This window comes from Passer domesticus, chromosome 2, assembly GCF_036417665.1.
Source record: "Passer domesticus isolate bPasDom1 chromosome 2, bPasDom1.hap1, whole genome shotgun sequence".
In the NCBI taxonomy this organism is placed as follows: Eukaryota; Metazoa; Chordata; class Aves; order Passeriformes; family Passeridae; genus Passer; species Passer domesticus.
Window position 1 is genome coordinate 45,845,151 of NC_087475.1, and position 8,397 is coordinate 45,853,547.

The 8,397-nt window shown below is 33.8% G+C and overlaps 2 long non-coding RNA genes across 3 annotated transcripts; one reads left to right on the forward strand and one right to left on the reverse strand.

Moving 5' to 3' along the window:
* Nucleotides 1–3,312: 3,312 nt before the first annotated feature.
* Nucleotides 3,313–7,160, reverse strand: LOC135295368 (uncharacterized). Of its 2 annotated transcripts, none has more exons than XR_010357436.1 (4): nucleotides 6,984–7,160; nucleotides 5,763–5,976; nucleotides 3,651–3,720; nucleotides 3,313–3,534 (listed from the first exon to the last, which is right to left on the reverse strand). It is a non-coding gene; the product is annotated as an uncharacterized LOC135295368 (long non-coding RNA). The 2 variants fall into 2 exon arrangements; XR_010357437.1 differs by having other exon boundaries at nucleotides 7,032–7,072.
* Nucleotides 7,161–7,183: 23 nt separating this feature from the next.
* On the forward strand, nucleotides 7,184–8,194 carry LOC135295367 (uncharacterized). Its single transcript, XR_010357435.1, has 3 exons — nucleotides 7,184–7,312; nucleotides 7,425–7,531; nucleotides 7,613–8,194. It is a non-coding gene; the product is annotated as an uncharacterized LOC135295367 (long non-coding RNA).
* The last annotated feature ends 203 nt before the right edge of the window (nucleotides 8,195–8,397 follow it).

Sequence of the window (8,397 nt, forward strand, 5' to 3'; positions counted from 1 at the left end):
CCCATGAACAGCTAAATAAAGGATTAGTTATTGTGAAATGTGGTGTCTGCATTCTGAAGCACTTTTCATGTGTTCACACACTAATTGTTCTTTTTCCAAGTAGTAAATTCTGTACTAACAAAGGAGAGTAAAGAACCCCTACAACAGGCAATGTTGTTGTATGTGACCACACAAATGAATGAGCAAATTCTGAAAAATAAAAGACTTGCATGTAATGACATTTCAACAGAATATCTTCCTAGTTTCCACGTAATAGCAGTTCAGAAACCTTTTGAGCAAAGGATGGTGTTCTCTGGCCATAACCTTAAATATATTTTATTTTTGTGAATGGTTCCAATGGTTTTAAACTGGTGTAACTTTCTTTCTTCAAGGACTTTCATAATTTGTGTGTTTTGTGAGTAATCTTCTTTCTTTTTCATCTTGAAATTTGGTCAGTTCTTGTTCATTGAAACATATCTTCTGTTGAAAAAGCAAACACAGTTTGCTGTTTCCTATTTCTCATGTTTCTTTCCCCCTGCCAATCATTTGTTTTCCAAACTCAAGCATGTTAGCTTAATTTCTCCTTATGCAGAAGTTGGCTCTCAATTATTCTTGACTTTTTTGTTTTTTTAGTCTTTCTACTTCTATATTTTCTGTGTTGGAAATACGGTTCAACTGTATTCAAGGATTTTTTAACTCCGTAGAAGTTTAGCAATCTGTGTATGAAAAAAACAACACATAAAATATCTAAAGACTGTGTTGCAGTACAAGCACCCAGGCAAATATAAAGGTGTGAAGTGTAATATTAGCTTTGATCATTTGTGACCATCCACTACAGATATCACACTTTCTAAAAGCAAATTTTTTCCTATCAAGAAAAACAAAACAACCAAATTATTTTCTTTGTGCATTTTTTATTTTGGCATTTGGTCAAAATATTTGAGAATTGCATTATTCTATTACTTTGTCCTAATATATGAGACAATTTAACCTCTCCTGCAATTTTATGTGTTGTGCTAATTGTCAGCATAACTCCAGCTTTTTGCTACTGTGTGGGAGGAGAAATATTGTTCTTGCATTCCCTTATGGCAGCTGACATTCTAGATAGTGCACATTTCTGACTTTGAATTAAGCTTATTGGTCCTAGATGATAATGTACTTTCAGCTATAAATAGAATAATTTAAATTTCATTTCTTCTGTTCAGCATAGAATATAGAATGCATCATACCAATCTGACTTCTCATGAGAAAGGAAACCTCATATCAAAATCTTGGCTCAAACAAGGTGAAGGGGTTTACCCAGAAGCAGACCTGGTTTGAAGACATTCTAAAAAGAGAAGGAATCATAGAATGGTTTGGTTTGGAAGGAACCCTAAAGATTGTATAGTCCAACCTCTTCACCATAGGCATCTTTCACTAGATCAGGTTGCTAAAATCCCCATCCAACTTGACTGTGAATATTTCCAGTGATGAGGCATCACAACTTCCCTGGGCCATTTGTTCCAGTGTCTCACCACCCTCAGAGTGAAGAAATTCTTCCTAGTACTTTCTGTCTTCTTTTAGTTTAAAGTAATTTCTCCTTGTCCTGTCCTTGCAGGCCCCTTTAAAAGTCCCCCTTCACCTTTCTTGTATTCTTGAGCTAGCAGAAATCTGCACTAAGGTCACTAGAACCTACTCGTCCAGGCTGAACAACCTGGAGGCTCTTTCAACCTGTCTTCATGGGACATATGCTCCAGGTCTCTGATCATTTTCTCTGACCATGACTCTGGTCATTTTCTGACCATGGCTGTCCCCTGGACACTCTCAAACAGGTCCATAGGTTGTACTGGGGACCTCAAGGCCAGATGCAATTTAATTCTTTCATTGTAAATTAATACAATATAACAATGTTTAACAAAGAAATAGTGGTAAGTTTAAAATACAAAGTAGAAGCAGCCCAACAAACCTTTTGGATTGAATTTATTACAAAACTTACAAGCAGTCATAAATACAGAGCTAACTGTATTGATGTAAATATTTATTGCAATTTGCACCTAAACAAAACATAGGTTCCTATTTAAAAAATAAGGCTAACTTTTAATTTTTATCTCACTTTTATCACTTCATGTTGTCTATATTAAAAAAAAAAAAGAAATTTTCATGCTTAAATTCCACTGACATAATATTATCTGTGCTTCCTTCTTCTTGGACAGAAGATACAGTTATGGGTGCTGTGGCACAAGGAGCACTTTGCCCTATTTACTACAATGTAGTTAAAAGTAAGTTAGGAAAAGCAAATAAAATCATGTAACATAAGCATCAACACTCCACTACAGTTTTTTTAAAAAATATTATTATTTTTAAAATATTTCACTTATGATTAATAGATTAATCAATTTCCTTATCATAAAATAAGAACATGCATTTACTTCACAGTATACTGTAGCAACTTTTCTGTCTGGATAAAACTACACAAGGCAAGTGAAGCCAGACAGTATTTAATTTCCTCTTTGCCATGGACTCAAAAGGCTTAAGGAAAATCAAAGCCTTTCTGAATATACTCTTCCTGCAAAGGCATATTTTCTTATTGCTTTTTAAACCTCACAAACATTGCTTTCAATCCAGTATATTCATTAGACTTTGGTACAGAGTTTGAAATGTTCTCATGCAAAGACAGAAGTCACAAAATCTAAGATGTTAGAAATATTTTGAATTAACTGCAAAAGTACTGATGTCAAGAAAATAATAAATTTGATGCCAGTGTCATGACAGGAAGTACTCCAAATGTGCTTCTTTGAAGAAATATTGAGCATCTTCAATGGGACTCTTCAGGTCAAAATTACATGAAAAATAAATCAAATAGACATGCAAGAGAGAAGTGCAAACAAAAATGTATGACAGATGTAAGGACGTTGAGCTGTGCATAGCTGGTAAGTAAAGGATTCAAGAGCAAAAACATTAACATGAAAAGGTATAAAACTACTCAAAACTAAAAAATAACAAAATGGAGCCCACAGCTCAGAAACACTGAATATCAGGCCATTTCAAATAGCAACAGAGTGCAAAGAACAGCAAGAGTGCTCAACTCCTAAGGTGTCTTTTAGGAGGTGATGACAATATTAGAGCTCAACTTTAGACATTATTAGTCTTAGTTTTCTATTATGAAGCTTTGTCCAGTAAATGCTGCCTTGTATTCTTTTCGTTTAGCCAATGTAAACATGCTAGAACTCAACAAAGCTTGATGTCCCAGTGTAAATGCAGAGGGAGTGGGTCGCAGACAAAGCCAAACACTCACCCACTGTTCATGTGGCAACAGGGATTGTTTATTCTTGAGCTCCTCTGTGGCAGTTTATGAAGGGAATTTGAAAAAAGTTTGGATAGCTGGTTGGTCTGATCTTTCACCGTCCAACTCCCAGACCAGTGAGTTGTCTGCTGCTTAGGATGGAATGTAATTGATTGAAGTTCCGGTCAGCCAACCCAGGGGCCGGTTTTATGGAGTCAGCTGGGTTTCTTATTTATAGCTGAATTAATTGCCCAGTAGAAGCCATCTTGTACAGTAGCACCCCAGAGAAGGCACTATCAAAAGGGATTTTTCACATCATATTAAATATACATCAATTCACATCTGTTAAAAGAATTTTATTTAGCATAAAATAATTTTAAACTGGGAATCAAATATCTTTTGCTCTTACCAGATTTTTAAAAGAACATACGTCATTTGGCAAAAACCTTTGTCTTTCCCCTACTACCTGTCTCCTTTTTCTAAACGAAGGGAGAGACAAAAAATCACTAAAAATACCAAAGATACCTGTGGGGAGAGAAACACAGGGGTGTTTGTGGTTAAAGCTCATTACTACAGGCCAGCAATAGCACACAGGACAGAAAGCCACATTAGTGAGGTGTTGGGTCAAAGTTAATATGCTTTGCAGGGAACCATCACAAATGTGTATAATTAAATAAATAAATATTGGGAAAACTCTTATCAGAGATGTAAATGCCTCTTTCATTGTTTCCATTGACTCTATATGACTACATGATCTATCTGTGTCAGATTCAGAAAGGTGAGGAAATTCAGAGAAGTGATGTCTTTATAAATTAAATATTGTGGACCTCAAACTGGTAAAAAATTGACCCAGAAACAAAGGAGAAGCATATAGTTAATTTCATGCAACATAATACAATGTTAAACCACCCTACCCTCTTTGAATTAATTTCAGATTTGTCACATGATATGTATTGTAGTTACACAAAGAGGTGAAAAGTGGCTCTAACACTTAACAGAAATCTTTAATCAGAAGCTTCAGCTGAGTTGTTCCTGAAATTAGGTCAGATAAATATAACTTATCTTTGACATACATTGAGGAGTACACATGCCAATAAGATCATGCCTTTTATTTCTGATCTTGAAAATGTACTATAATGATTGCATATCTGCTATTTTTACTTTGTTGAAAAAGTAGTAGGGAAGATTTTTGCATTCGGAATTTTGCACTAATGTCAATTTAAAATACACCCAAGAACTTAAACCAGTCTTTCGATATGTTGAAATCTTCTACATCCCAGTTCAAAAATCTTAATCTCTTGATTTTTTTTTCCTTTTTTTTTTTTCAAAAATGAATGGAAAATCAGCAATTTGGTTTGATCCTACTACTTGTCAGATGAGATTAAATCACATGTAGACTCTGAACATCATTAAAGTCAAAATGACCTTAGAATTAACCTATCTAAATTCTTAGGATTAAACCATCTGAACCTTAACAGTAGTGGTTAAAAAAAAAAAAGAAAAAAGAAGCAATTGTATCAGTACAGCTAATTTGTTATAAAGGATACTAGACTACATCAAAGAAGATAAAAAACTCTTGTGCTGACCGTGCACCATAGGAAAGGAAAATTGTCATTTTTAAAACAATTAACTATATTACCATTATTACTATAGTATACAAAATAAATACCAATACTTGCAATTTAAATATATACTTTTAAAGGTAGATTTATTTGTTAAACTTTTGAAGTGTCGTAAGGTTCTGCAACACTCAGATGCTATAAAAAAGTACCATTGTTAAGGACACATTAACAATATAAATATTGTATATTAATAGTGCTAATAGAAGGTAATAATGCTCATAAGTTAAACAGCAATACGTCCATAAAGCTCATTAAAATAAAATAGTATTTGTATTGAATCCAATTGTATATTTTATATCAAGGTTTGGATCTCATAAGAAGTAAGGACAAATCAACCTTCATGTGATAAGAACATTCTAAACCACAAATCATTAGGTGAGAAGAGAGAAGAGGCGGGTTTAAAACACTATGACTCAATTCAGCTGTCTAAACACAGATGTCTCAATCAATTTGAGATTTCCTGGCTGGGTGGAGCCCACATGACTTCAATGTGCTACTTCAAGAATGGTGTCTTACAGGTATTTCGTCTTAACTTTCAGTCTCATAAAAATGTTTAAACACTCTGGCATTTTTACTAGCATCTTTTACTCAGATGTATACCAAGTCACAAAAGATGCAGTCAAAAATTCCAACAATGCAACATAACTTAGAGAATATATATGCCATTTTGACTTCAATGATGTTCTTTGAGTCTACATAGGACAATCTCATTTGACAAGTAGTAGGATCAAACCAAGTTGCTGATTTTCCATTTACATTTGAAACAAAAATCCCAAAAAACAATAAATTAAGATTTTTGAACTGGGATGTAGAAGATTTTGGCATATCAAACGGTAATATCCAGATAAGTCACTATAGATTTTTATACTATTTGACATGACCTAAGGTATCCCACAGACCATTACTTGCAAGTTTCCAGACAGATAGTTCCCAGGTCACATTTGTTAGCTCCATATGCTGGAGAATACTAGGGTGCATCAAAGTGAATGGATGCCAGTCCATGGTTAACCATATTCCTCCTTATATTTCTAAGATGCAACTCGAAGCACATAAGTCCAAGTTGAAGTCTTCTCCAAATCAGGTTTTTACAGTGCTTATTTTTTCCTAAGAAGTCTTTCATGGGAAAAAGAAAGAAAATATTTCCTTCTTTTCTGTGCTTTCAAATTAATTATATCCACTGGTTTCAAATTATTTATACCCTAGAGCTGGAGCATATCTGTTATCAAATTCAAATAGTTAAATTTATCTCAAGTTTCTTCTTTTTACTGCTAAAAACACAATTATGTTGTTTTTTAGATTTAAAAAAAACTTTAAAAAACCCACTTAATTTTCTCTCCTTTATATTTTTTCTCATGTAAATGCTAAATTAGCATTATTGCCATGAAGAAGTGTAACATTATAAACATTATACATATTACTATATGATATTATTATGGTTTTGGAGGTGAAATATAATTGAATAAAAGAAAAGAAGATTAACAGGAAGGACAGACAGGGAACAAAATTCTGCTGGTATTGTTTATACCTAGTTATTTTTTCTGTCTTTTCTTTATTTTTGGTAAATAACTATCACTTGAAATCTGAGATGTGAATTCAAGGAATTAACAGATTATTTTAAAGAATTTGCATAAATTACTTTGGAAGGGCTCAAATATGGGGTACATATGAATATCTTATTGTATAAATACACTTATTGTACCCCATAATGAAAAATGTCTCCCTCCCTACTGTTTTTTTTTTTTTTTCCCCATGTTTCTTAAGTTTTACAAAGCGATTTGAAAACTTCCAAAAGCACAATAATGCAAGATACCTACTTTATGTAGCCATGGATTAGTGGCTCAGGAGATAGTACGAGGTCAGGAGACAATAAGTATCATACAGGATATTCCTGAGCTTGTGTAGTCATTTATGACTCAAAGACCCTACTGGTAAACCCTTGGCTAACCACATAATATCACTAGACATTGTAGTCTTTTGAAACCTCTGATATTTCTTGCAAAACCACTTGGATAAGCACTTTAAAACAATTTTCAATGCAGTTTGCAACAGAATCTAAGTGTGTAATAGATACCACCAATGGATATAGATTGGACAAGTTCAAAATTGTAAACAAGCATTACGTTTTGCTTATTGGGCAAGTTCTGGGGAGCAAGATTGATTCTTCTTACATATTCAAAGTTGATGACACCTGCATATAAGCAGCCCTAGGTCAGCAGCAGAGTTCAGTGCACCTGTATTATGACATAAAAGCCTGATACTGTGGTAGTAGTCCAGAAGTGTTTGTCCTGGCACCCAGCAATCAGATCAGGACTTCAGTCTACTGTAAGTCTGCCAGTCCCACAGGAATGTCATGGACATTCCAGGGTATTTCAGATGTTATTGAGGGCCCAAAGAGTAACTGAACCAAAGCCTAAATGACAGAAGAAAAGTAGTATCTATAATAGGATAAGTAAGAAATTTAAAAGAGCAGAAAGGAAGGGAACATGTGGAGATCATGAGTAAAATAAGGGCTGAGTTCAGATCACTATTCAGATGCTTCCTTATCAGTGTTTACCTTGCAGATGTCTAAACATGAGCTATGGAACTAAGCTCACACAACAATCAATGGAGATCCTGTGCCTAGAGTTTACAAGATTGTGGGAAGATGAATATTCAGCTAAAGCAGAAAGTACATCTGATCATTGGAATAACTTTAGGTTCCTCTAAACAGGAACAGGCTTAATTTTCTGCTTTTTACTTTTTTTTTTAGATATTAGAGTATCAAAGACAGCTGCACAAAACTGGCAGATAAGAGACCTGACAAGTGGAGTCAAGATGAGGTCCCTCATTTAATGCCTCTTAAATGGAGTCAATAGGAAGATTTTTTTATTCAACTGAATTTTGGTTTTGGTTCACATGTAGACATCTATATTTACATATACCTAAATGTATACCTACATTTAGGTGTTAACCACCTTATTATGTCAAACTAGACTACAGAAGATGTAGCCATGTGACTTAAATAAATAGTTCTGAAAGAAAGGATGAAAAATGCATAGAAAGTTGAAGCTGTCATCCTCTTTCACATTTCCTTTCTTAATTCCATTGCTCTGTCAATATTTTCAATATTCCACAAAACAATCTAAAAACAGATTCCTTGCTTATATTGCAACATATTGTAGAGTATAGTAAGCTTGTGTTTCACTGTTGTTTACAATTTTATATCAAATGCAAAATAAATATTTTGGATACATTTTGGATATATTTTTCAGCAGTCGCATAAATTTGTGAATAAGGAAATTTGAGCATGGAATCTCTAAATCATTTAATAGCCTGTCTGAACATCCAGTGTATGAGAAACAGGGCAATGCTATGGAGTTCTATCCTTACAATAAAATCTTACAGTCCTATATATAATTGTCTGATAATAGCATAAATATTCTTTGAGACATTAGTTAGATAATCGTGCATACCAGAAGGCAGGTGAATGAGTGAAGTATTTAACACCTTTTAAAATTAAAGACCTTGCCAGCTCCTTACCAGTTCAAATATAAT